Here is a 12,472-nt window from a genome sequence, read left to right on the forward strand (position 1 = left end):
TTGGGGGCCAGCCCAGTGGCATAGTGGTCAAGTTTGTGCACTCCTCTTTGGCAGCCTGGGGTTCACAGGTTCACATCCTGGGCACTGACCTCCAAACTGCTCATCAAGCCATGCTGAGGTGGCATCCCACATAAAATAGAGGAAGATTGTCACAGATATTGGCTCAGGGACAATCTTCCTCACGCAAAAAGATGAAGATTGGCAACAGATGTTAGCTCAGGGCCTATTTTCCTCACCAAAAAAAAAAAAATTAGATTGTATAGACTTATTTTAAATATTATATTAAACATAAAGATAATAAATACTCAAAATTCACCAATTCTTAATTATTTTACTACATTTTTTTTAAAGATTGGCACCAGAGCTAACAACTGTTGCCAATCTTCTGTTTGTTTTTTTTCTGCTTTTTTCTCCCCAAATCCCCACAGTACATAGTTGTATATTTTAGTTGTGGGTCCTTCTAGTTGTGGCATGTAGGACGCCTCCTCAACGTGGCCTGACAAGTCGTGCTACGTCCACGCCCAGGACCCGAACCAGCGAAATCAGGGGCCTCAGAAGAGGAGCACACGAACTTAACCACTTGGCCACAGGGCTGGCCCCTATTTTACTGCATTTTACTATGATGTATGCACTGAGGGTTGCACTGTCCAATATGGTAGCCAATAACCACAAGATACCATAGACTACTTGAAATTGACTAGTGTTACTGAAGAAGGGAATTTTAAATTTTATTTAATTTAAATTAATCTACATCTAAATAGCCACAAATGGCTAGTGGCTCCCGTAATGGAGAGTGCACCTGGGGTCTTTGCAAAAAAACTTTTATATCTCATGGATGACTATTATTAGAAAAACATTTATTTCAGTTGTTAAATGAGTGTCTTTCTCCTTCATTTCAGTGATTTTGGTTTTTATTATCAGATCCTTTGGATCCAACCTCAAGTTACTTGGGAGAGCAGGGATGGAGGGAGTAGTAGAGAGTGATGGAGAGAAAGAGAATTCATTCCAAATTGAATTCTTGGTGGTTTGTGAGGTTGCATGCCAGTGCCAGCAGAAAATGTTTTCACTTGCTGTTGTGTGATCCCATGAGCAGAAGCCAAAAGACAAGCATACTTGCCTGGTCCAGAGCTGACTTTGGATGCTGGGCGACCTTGACAGGGATTTCTGGGGTTCGCTTATTGCTCAGGAACAACACCAGATTTCTCAGACTGAGAGAGGATTCCTGCCAGGATCCTCTGGTTACAACACCACCACAATCAGACTCAATTTGCAAGGGAGTGGCCTCGGCTGGCCCAAGCTGTCCAAGGTCAGCCCTGGTCAGACTGCTGGGAAGGGCTGGACAATTAGCACTTAAGGGTATTGCCTCAGATGTGCCCAACCCACGTCCCTGTCCCATTCCCCCCAGGTAGTTCCCTGCTTTAATTTCCCTGCAGGTTTCAGAAAGGATGCATTAAATTATAATCACCAGCTGTTTTGTGAGCAGCCTTTTGTGACCAGTAATGACTGTAATGAAAGAAAAGAAAAAGGGGAAATGGGATGACTGAAGCTCACTGGGATGCTTTTGCTGAGCCGTTTGTAAAGCAACACAAACAGACAAACGAGGCCCTTCTTTGCCCATTAATTTGTATCTGTGTTTTCATTTGTCACTGAGAGGTGAGCCTGTTTATTAGGCGTCTGCTAGACAACAGAGACCACTTTACTTAACCTAAGGTGGGATCTCAGAGACAGCAAGAGCCACATGACTCTGCCTTTGCAGTCTTGTTTATAAATGAGTCCGCTCTGTGCGTCCTGCTATGTGATTAAACGAAAACTGCAGCTGGGACTCTTCCCATTAAACCTCGCCATCCTAATAAAGCTGCCCCCTCCTTCCGAGCCCCAGAGCTTCAGGCTCTTTGTGCTCATCTGGACCATTGAAACAGCGCCTAATATCTTCCTGAGAAGGTAGAGATCTCATTATAATACTCCCGCGGCCTAAATTCTTCAGCGGCTCCCCACTGTCTGTGGGCAGCTGAAAATGACCTTCGAGGACCTTTGTCCGGCTGACTTCATGGGCCTATGTAATTGGACGGTAAGTTCTCTGAGACCAGGGAATCTGTTCTTTACTCAGCTTTTTAATCATTACTACACGTAGCAATCATTTGCGACAACATGCATGGACCTTGAGGGTATGATGTTAAGCGAAATAAGCCAGACAGAGAAAGACAAACACCATATGACTTCACTTGTATGTAGAAGATAAACAAACATGTGGATGAGGAGAACAGATTTGTGGTTACCAGAGGGTAAGGCGGTGAGGGTGTGCAAAAGGGGTAAAGGGGCACATATGTATGGTGATGAATAAAAACTAGATTATTAGTGGTGAACATGATGTAGTCTATACAGAAACTGATATATAATAATGTACACCTGAAATTACACAATACTATAAGCCAATATGACCTCAATAAAATAATTTTTTTAAAAAAAGAACACGTAGCAAAGAACCTTGCACTCAGGAGATCCATAAGAGTCTGTTGGACTCGACTGAATCTAAAGCAAAGAGAAAAAGAAATTTTAACCTTTTCATTAGGTGCTGTTACCTGAATATGCAGACTTTAAAAAAGTAAGAAACACTCAAAAGTTTGAACTCTTTCCTAGACTCATCATTTTCAATTTTTTCTTTTTTTTTTTTAAAGATTTTATTTTTTCCTTTTTCTCCCCAAAGCCCCCCGCTGTTACATAGTTGTATATATTCTTCGTTGTGGGTCCACCTAGTTGTGGCATGTGGGATGCTGCCTCAGCGTGGATTGATGAGCAGTGCCATGTCCGCGCCCAGGATTCGAACCAACGAAACACTGGGCCGCCTGCAGCGGAGCGCGCGAACTTAACCACTCGGCCACAGGGCCAGCCCCCTCAAATTTTTCTTAATAGCAATAATTTAGAAATTTTTGATGCCCATTATCAAAGTTGTATGTCAGAAATGCTATATTTTGGACCAACCTTCATCCAGGTTCCTGAGGCACTCTGGAGGCCACACTAATGCCAGGAGTTCCTATGTGAAAATTGACTTGGAGCAAGAAAGGGAACCAGGCGGGACGTCTGGATTCTGCTCCCTGCTCTGCCATTAACCAGCTGTATGAACTTGGACAAGTTGTTCCACTCTCTGCTCATATTTTCTCTTCTGTGGGAGAGAGGGAAATGGAAATGGAGCTGAATGGTCACCAGTGTCTCTCAGCTCTAATATTCTGTGATTTTAAAAACCAGAGTAAACTTTTCCAAGGACATAGAGACTCTAAATCTATTTCTTTCCATTTTTCGCCTGTGAATCTTGCAGATCAAAGGTTTTAGCACAAGTTCCACTGGGGTCATTCAACAGACATCTGCCTATCACCAAATTCGTAGACTTGAAAGGCAATCCTGTGTTATTGTTGATCACTCTGCTAACTTCTGGGTGACCACCTGCACTTTATCCTAGGCCCCCTTGTGGGACAATACTAGGCAAGTTGCTTAGACAAGCCTTTTGTCAATCCTTTTTCCTCTCCAAGATACGATTCAATGTTAACTGTCCATTGGGGCTAATTCTGAGGAATATATATCATCACTCTTGCTGTGGACACTGTAGCTCACCATCAGGCCACCTCTTTAGAACTGGCACATGCAACTCCCAGCTCCCAGGAAGATCAGCTGCTGATGGCTTACAGCTACATCCCTCACTGGAAATTTCCCAACATCATAGGGAGTTGCCTGGTCCAAGGTCATGCCCTGTGGTAGAATTAAAGATGGCGGCAAATTCTTTGTTAATCTTCCCATTTGGAGATGGAGTTGAATCCTACCCAGCCTCCCACCTTGAATTCTGGGTGGGCTCTGTGATTGCTTTGATCAATAGAATTCAGCAGACGAGATGTCCTGCCAGTTTCTGGGCCCAAGACATAAGAGACTAGCAACTTCCACTTTCTGCCATTTGAAAGACTCTGTAGCAGCCCTGAGCTACTGCTCAAGAAACCCAGGTACTCTGAGACCACACGATGGAGAACGTCATGATGGTGAACCAGTTGACAGTCTCAGATAAGTTTAGATTTCCAGTCACCCCTGCCAAGGAACCAGATCTGTAAATGAAGTTGTCTTGGACTAGACCATCCACCAGCTCAATACCGCCAAGCAACCCCTGTCAATGATAGGTAGATCGAGAGACCCAACCAGCTAAGCCCTGTCTGAATTCCTGACCCCCAAATTTGTAAGATATAATGGCATGTTTGTTGTTTAAGCTATTAAGTTTTAGACTAATTTGTTGCATAGCAATATATAACTGGAATGTGTACCTCTTCTCCAGGGGCAATTCACAGCCAGTGAGTAGCTGACGAGGGATGCTAATGCCAGACCCCTTGCCACAATGTTGGACACTCCAAAGGGCTGTCCCAGCTCCAGAGCTCCCTGAAGAATTGGCTGGGGCCTCATTTGAAATCCCCGTGAGTCAGCTTCTCCTCAGTCTCACCCTGCCTTCCTCCCTTCTTTACAGCTGTATCTCCCCAGAAAAACCTGAACAACACAACGCTCCATCTCAGAGTCTCTCCCCAGGGAATCCAATCTGAAATAGCTCCATATTTTGCTTTCTTCAAATGAATTTTCTCACGTCCTTTTCCTCTTCCTCTTCTCTCTTTGGGTTTGAGTTGTGTTGATAGAGTAAGAACTCAGCAAGATTCTAATTGCTATAATATTTCATGCCTTTGGGGTCCTATCTGGTGGTCAATTAATATTTGTTGAATGAATCTTTGTTGAATGGGAGAATCAGAGGAGTTTGTAAAAGTAATAAATTCCTTACTTTTTCATGGTTGCTGGTGGGGCAGGCTGAGAAATTCTAACTCTAGATGATCCAAGTGGTGTCCCTGAATCTTTCATCGATCTAGTAACTTCAAATGTTAGTTGGGAGCTGTAGGAACCAGTGTCTCTTTGATTGAAATAAATGCAGAAAGAAATGTGGGGTTTTCAGTGTGGAGACTTCCAATTAGGGTGATCAGATTTTCCATCTAAGTAGAATTAACTCATGGGTTTAGCAGAGTAATTAGTAAATTCACAGACAAGCACTTGGGCCCAGCTAGTTTGTTCCTCGCTACACACTGAGCTAGAGCAGGTACCACCAGGCGATACCAAATCCAAGTAAGAGGCCTGATCTTTGCTTTCCAAAGCTTTCATCTAAATGTATGAAACAAGAAGAGAAAAGTTATAGAGCAGTACATTACCCAAGGAAAGAAAATACAGACACTTGACAGGAATTTGAAAACAAAGGAAGGATATGATCAGCATTATGTGGTTTTCTCACTGGATTTGAGTGGATAAAGTCTACCTACTGCTTTATTTTATTTATATCATCACATCCTTTGTGTCCTGAGATGTTTCCTGAATCTACTTCTCAACTCTTCTCTTCCTTAGCCTCCTGTTCCCCGTTGCTTGGGAAGCACCTAGGATACGACGGGTGCCATATCAATTCCCACTAGACAGACCAGAGAGTGAAATTGCTCCAGATCAGCTCTACTGCCTTCAGGCAACAGATTCTTCTTGTTTTTTTTCCTGCAATTTTACACGTTCCCATAATGTCAACGACTTATGACTAGAAAAATTCCAAGAAATAAAATTAAAATTGAAAAGTTGGTGCTGTCTTTCTGCTTACCTTAGATATTTTCCCCAAAGTTTCCAGAACACAAATTTTATTCTCACACAATGGAAAATATGTGTAAAATAATAACTTTGCATCTTAAATTGTGAGAGAGATCCTAGGAAAATAAGTCATCGGCGAATGACTCAAATTCAGCCTTCTGGGGCCTTCCAGATGCCCCAGGTAATATGGAATTGCTAGGTTGGGAGACAGAGGAATGCTCAAGGCAACAGTGAAACTACACTTGTCCGAGAACCTAAATTCTAAGGTGACAACTTCCGTGTCATTTTTAGGATATTGAGTGTCAGTGTTCTAGCTGCTACCACACTTCCTTTCACGTCTTATGAAAGTTATTTAGTATGAATCCTGAATTGGGTTTTTTTTCTTTTCTTCCTTGGTTTCTTTGTTCAGAGATTACTGGAACAAATTTCAGCCACACCGGCAGTTGTCTTGGTGATGGATGGAGGGAGAAGTTCTGGCAGAATTCAGTGTGATTCCCTACATCCTCGAGGCCTCTGGTTCCTTCTCTCTGGGCACTTTGTTCAGGGAGCTGGAGTTTCCATAGCAGGCACCAAAGTTGTGACTCCCAAAGACCCTAGGACGACGTGATGCTCCTGAGGCACGTTGAGAATCCAAAAAGGCGTCTCCCAAATGTCTTTGAAAGGAGCCCTCCCACAAAGGTGAGTGCATGGAATCAGCTCGAGGGTGGGGTTTTCCAGCTCTCTTTTTCTGACCTCTCTGGGTGTGCCTCAGTTTCCCTAAAAAGATGCTACCTATGTTTCAAAGCTAAGATGATTTTTTTTTTTTTTTTGGAGGAAGATTAGCCCTGAGCTAACTACTGCCAGTCCTCCTCTTTTTGCTGAGGAAACCTGGCCCTGAGCTAACATCCGTGCCCATCTTCCTCTACTTTATGTGTGGGACGCCTACCACAGCATGGCGTGCCAAGCGTTGCCATGTCCGTACCCGGGATCCGAACCGGCGAACCCCAGGCCGCCGAGAAGCGGGATGTGCGCGCACTTAACCGCTGCGCCAACAGGCCGGCCCCTCAGATGGTTTTCACTCCCTTGAATTTTCACAGATGCATATACTCAGGAAAGCAATTTGGGGAAAGTAAGGGCTAATAGACTGAACAAATACCAAATTTCCAAAGGGCCTGGAATCAATGTCATAGGCTTTCTCTCCTCTGCTCTGACCTCGTTAATCCCTGAGTCCCACTTTCCTAGAGAATAAAGGAAGGGGCTGGAAACAGGTCTTGGGAGTGGGGGAACCCAAATGTCTAGGAGAGGACCACATGCGTTTTTCTCAGGAATAGGAGGCTAGCAGTCTTAAACCAGACCCATCACTGGCTCAGAAGCTGTTTTGCCACATTTTCTGCAGCAATCCTGAGATGTATCAGTTTACACCTGTTCTCTGGAGTAATCTCTGAAGAGTTTCCTAGAGAACAAAGAACTACCTTTCTAGGCTACGTTCGCTCCTTATGGTCTTGCTACTCAAAGTGCAGTCCAGGGCTGGCAGCATGGGCATCGCTTGCGAGCTTGTTAAAAATGCACAATCTCGGCCACCACTCCCCACCTCCTGAATCAGAATAGGCATTTCACAAGTGTCCTGGGTGAATCTTTTGCACATTAAAATTTGAAAAGCACTGGGATATAGGATCCCTCCTTACAAACCACTCCTACGAGACTCAGAAGCCCGCAGTACCTCCGGCAGTTGCCTGTATCGTGACCTCCACTCCCACCTGCCTTCTCTATGTAGCAATCTGCTTGACTTTCTGCAGCCTGATATTACCATTTAGCTTCGTCATACATGAGCGTCCCATTATGTCTCCTGAGCCTGGCATGCAGGGTCCTCTGAGATCTGGGCCAGCCTCATCTGTCATCGCTCCCAGCATGACTACAGCTTTGTGGTCCTCACATGCCATGCTGGTTCTGGCCTTTGTGCCTTTGTTCCTGTTATCTCAGCCTAAAGTGCCCTTCCCACCCAACCTGCCCATCCTTTAAAGCTCACCTGAGGTCCCACTTATCTTAGGAAGCCTTCCATGGCCTGTCTCCTTCTAATCACCAGGGCACACACACTCACACACACAGGTCAGGCGCCCATCCTCAGGGTTCCATACTGATCCCTGGGGCACAGCCCTCTGACTGCATCCATGTTGTTCTACAGCGGTCTGGCTCTGCCATGAGACTCTGAGGGCTTGGAAGCATGACACAGTCTCAAGGTCAGTGTACTGTAGGGGTGAGTATGGACTCCGAAACTTGCTGTCTGAGATCATATCCCAGCTCTGCCAATGACTAGCTTATCTGACCTTGGACAAGGTACCACTCTGCGTTTCAGTTTCATCATCCGTGAAAAGGATTCATTTGAAATATCTACTTGATGAGGTTGTTGTGAGGATGAAATGAGTTGATACATGATGTATGTTATGATATGAACATTTTTGCTATCGTTTTTTTTTTTCGAGGAAGAGTAGCCCTGAGCTAACATCTGCCAATCCTCCTCTTTTTGCTGAGGAAGACTGGCCCTGATCTAACATCCGTGCCCATCTTCCTCTACTTTATATGTGGGATGCCTACCACAGCGTGGCTTGCCACGTGGTGCCATGTCCGTACCCGGGATCCGAACCGGCAAACCCTGGGCTGCTAAAGCGGAACATGTGCACTTAACTGCTGTGCCACCGAGCCAGCCCCTTTGCTATCATTTTTTAATTTTTAAATTATTTGGACCTCCAGTGACTGGTTGAGTGCCTAGCATAAGTAGGTGCTCTATAAATAAAATATTGAATAATTGAATATATTACAATGCTTGTTTGAGTTTTATCTTATTTGACCAACCAAATCCAGTACTACTGTGAAGTTCCTAGAGTTTGAATTATTAGCCCCACATCATAAGTGAGGGAGGGGACCAGAGAGCTCCCCTCCCGTGGGACCTCACAGCTAATTCAAAGGAGAGGGCGGGGCCAGAGCCAGAGCTGTTTTTGGCTTCTTGCTTGTGCAGGGTCAATACTCCTGATGTTAAATCTGCCAAATGGAAACACAGATTTTAAGGGTGGGCATCACGAAAACCTCTCTCCTAAACTTCTTATTGCCAAAGACCAATGACCAGGCCCACTCACCCCAGGAGCAGCAGCTCACTCCATTCTGTCACCCGGAAGAGTCTTCCCCAATTTCCCTTCCAATTTTATAGCGTCTGGCAGACAAAGTCCTTAGGACGCACGTGTCAAATTGACAATTATTTACTGAAATGCTGGATTAAGAAAAAAACTGCTTTTTCTAAATATTCACGGTATACATTTTCAATATGGCAAAGAAAATTCTTCTCACAAGCACAATGACCAAAATAACCCAGACCTTATTATTAGTTTATTCGCCTTAAGTTCCTTTTTGTTCTGGGTATGAAAATGAACACTCATACAATACAACAGCTGTAAATACTTTGTTTTGTTTTTACTGAAAGGGAAAAAAAATCAACTTTAATTTGAATATTAAACCATCCAGAATATCTAGCTGAAAACATGTTTTTATTATTTGCATTCTTAGGTTTGGCTTGTTATGCTTTTGGCATATCTACTGATATCACTCGCAATATTTTTTCATTTCATATATTAATATTTAATATTCTTTAAACATTGTTCAACCTTAATGGTTGTCTAATTTCTGTTTTTCATCACAGAGAAGCTATTAATTTATGAGCATACAGGGCAGTAAGCAATAATTTGCATGAATGCCTTGAGCAGATATACTTCCATAGGTCGCCCAGAGCATAGACTCTGGAAGGGGCGATACCATCTATTGGCTAAGCTCCAATGAACACTGCTTTACAAGAAGCAGAAAAAAAAAAGTTTTTAATCCATAAAGAAGTCTACTAAGTGAAAAATCAACAGAGATGACAGGAGCTGGTTTGTTTCTTTTTTTTTCTTTTGTGTGTGCTCTGCAGTTCCCTGTTGGGAGAGATTTATGAAAGAGCAAAGCAAGAAGCTGAAGTGCTTTGAAGAACTGGAGACCAGCCCATCCTTATCTGTGTCCAGAACCCCACTCTTCTCCCAATAACTCTGTTGACAGAGCTCTGAGTCTACACGTTGCCAGCTAAGCTAATCCAAAATAAGGTCTGTTGGGTCGAAAAAATTCATCAATGAGTCAGTCAAACCAGGGGTTTAGCAACATCTAGACCGCTGATATCTGCTCACTGCCCCAGCCCATTGGTAGCGACATTTCACACTGTGTAGATTTGACAGATGCTTTTAGGCAGCACAGTAGCATCTGTGTAATGTTGATCTTGGAGTTGGAGGTACACTTGCACATTCAGAGGAGAGAGGACACTTTATATTGGAATAGACATTAGGTTAATTGTCCTTAAAGCAACCTCAATACTTCTCTCTTCAAAAATGTCTAAGATTAGTTCCCCTTGGGCCAGGAAGTCAACAATGAAGTCAATCATCCTCATCCCCATAAATTCTGGTCCCAGAATTTACCCTCTTTAGCACCAATGTCAGTCTCCTAAAGTCACTCTTCCCAAAATCTGGGATTTACAGTCACCTCGGGACAGATGCCACACTGGCACCCTGCAGCAGATAGTTAAGGTAGTTACCCAGACAATCTGGAACATTTGAAATAATTTTTCCTCAATTATCTGCATATTACAGATAGTCTTTCCTTTTCAAGTCTTGAAAAAGTTTTAATAACAGAGGTTCAGTAAGATTTAGAATTAGTACCCGTGCTAATAAAACCCCATCTCATAATCTAGTATTTTGACATTCAGAAAACATATTTAATAGAAGCAATGATTTTCCTGACTGCTCAGGAAGTTAAACTACCTGTTCTGATACCAGGACAGCCAAGCCCCTCGGTTTTAAACCAGGCCCTGAAAAGTCATCCTTGCTCTTTATTTACCTTGTGCTGAAGTTACATCATGGCTACAGACTTTCCAGATGTGTTTTTCCTTATTAAAATAGCGAAACAAAATTAGTAGTGTTTAAATTATGGGCATATATTTTTAAAGCCTTGTTATTTTGCATGGAGGGGGATAAGTTTTGTTGGTTTACTGTTTTGGGCTAACATGTTTATCAACCAAGAAAACATACTTGAGTATAAATTTATCCATGGATGAATTGTACGTTGCTGATTATACAGTAAACTGTGGCATTACTTTCCCAACTCATTGCTGATTTATTAATAAAAGAGTTTTGCCATTGCCGTTATGTAACATAAATAGCTGAGTTTAAGACTTATTAAAGATTTAGGGTTCTATTATTGAAAAATATATTTATTAGCATATGATACTAATTTAGCATAATTTGTTTAAACTGAGCATATTTTCCTTCCTATAAATAAAAAAAATTTAAAGCAGCTTCTGTTACATCATGTGCTTTGAATACAATGTGATCTACCCTTATGATGCTAAGCCAGCCACAGAGACAGAAGTCACAGGGCTAAAGAGCCTGCCTCTGAAATAAGCTCATTTGTCAGTGTTTCAACTCAGGACAGTAGCATCTTAGGTGTTGCTTGTTTACAGTAGTGGCTGTCACACAGAGTCATGACACACCAAGGTGTCAGGGTCAGTGTTGTTGCTAAATAATAACAAAGAGTTGTGAATTATTTTTGTCGGGGAAGGGGTGGCTTAAGCGTGGGGTAACCAAAGCAAAGTCCAGACCATTCCATAACTGTCTGTATCCAATATTCTGAAAGGCTGCCTTGAGTGGCATCCCAGCTAAGTGCCCAGAGTCGCAAAAAGGGGGCAAGGAATGACACATTGTCTGCAGTCTGGGTCACCTTGTCTCAGGCCAGTGAGCCAGGCGTGGGGCGTGCAGTCAGTGGTTGGTGCCCCTGTGCATGGCTGTGTGGGCTGCACGGCCTGATTTCAAAGTTGCTTCCATGTTATTTTTCATTTTACTGGTGGATAAAATTTTAATAAGAAGCCCAAGACAGATAAGAAGACACAAATAGTGTGTCTACATTGTGCTATGATCAAGAAAGATGCCATAAACATTTCTCTTGGTACCAAAAGCAACGTATAATCTAGATTGAGTTTGTAAACATCCTCTGAGAATGAATAAAAACACACGAGAACAACAAACTCTGTGTATTATATTAGCAATTAAATATGAGTTATCTGTGTTTATTTTCCAATAGTATATACCACATGCCTTATTAACATTACCTTGGAAAGGATGGTCTGGGGGGAAAAAAATCAAGACTCCTTTTACAAACTAAGCATCAACATTTAAAAATTTTGGTTAGGGTATTTATTTCTTCCTCGTAAAGTGATAGGATTTTTTTGAGATATTAAAATTGGTTAACTTTATTTCAAATGATTTTATAAATATCGCTTCAGGGGAAAATGCTGTGGCTTTATTTGGGAATTTTACAATCTGGGTGCATCTATAGAAGCGTGAGTGTGAACTATCGTGCCAACTGCAAGAGCAAACACATTAAAGAATCTCCAACATAGGGCAAGTGGGTTAAATTAGAATCAACAGTTCTGACTCCATGGGGTCAGCCTAGTTCTTCTGTATGTTTCGAAATAAACCAGAATTCCAAACTGTGGTAAGTAACAATGATAACCAACACAGCTAACATGTATACAGTATTTGCTAGATGTCAAGCATGTTATCTACATTAATACCTTCAATCCTCACTGCGGTGTTGAAGTGGATTATTAATATCCCCGCTTTTTCACATAAAGAAACTTGCCCAAGATCACACTGATAGTAAAAGGCAGAGCTGAGATTCAAACTCAGGCTGTCTGGCTTCAGCATCTGTGCTCCTAATATTTTGTGACATGTAAAAATTAGATAACATGTAAATTTCACTATCCATATGTCTTATTGGAACAGCAGCCTCGTTCACC

The 12,472-nt window shown here is 42.5% G+C and overlaps 1 long non-coding RNA gene across 1 annotated transcript in view; it reads left to right on the forward strand.

Annotated features, from left to right (window-relative positions):
• LOC139046512 (uncharacterized) overlaps window positions 1–11,720 on the forward strand; it is a 79,199-nt gene extending 67,479 nt beyond the window's left edge. Inside the window, exons 3-4 of the long non-coding RNA XR_011506631.1 lie at window positions 6,041–6,309; window positions 9,563–11,720. This is a non-coding gene — a long non-coding RNA (uncharacterized lncRNA). The remainder of the gene's footprint in view (window positions 1–6,040; window positions 6,310–9,562) is intronic.
• Window positions 11,721–12,472: the final 752 nt, after the last annotated feature.

The sequence above is a fragment of the Equus asinus genome, chromosome 11, assembly GCF_041296235.1.
Source record: "Equus asinus isolate D_3611 breed Donkey chromosome 11, EquAss-T2T_v2, whole genome shotgun sequence".
NCBI lineage: Eukaryota > Metazoa > Chordata > Mammalia > Perissodactyla > Equidae > Equus > Equus asinus.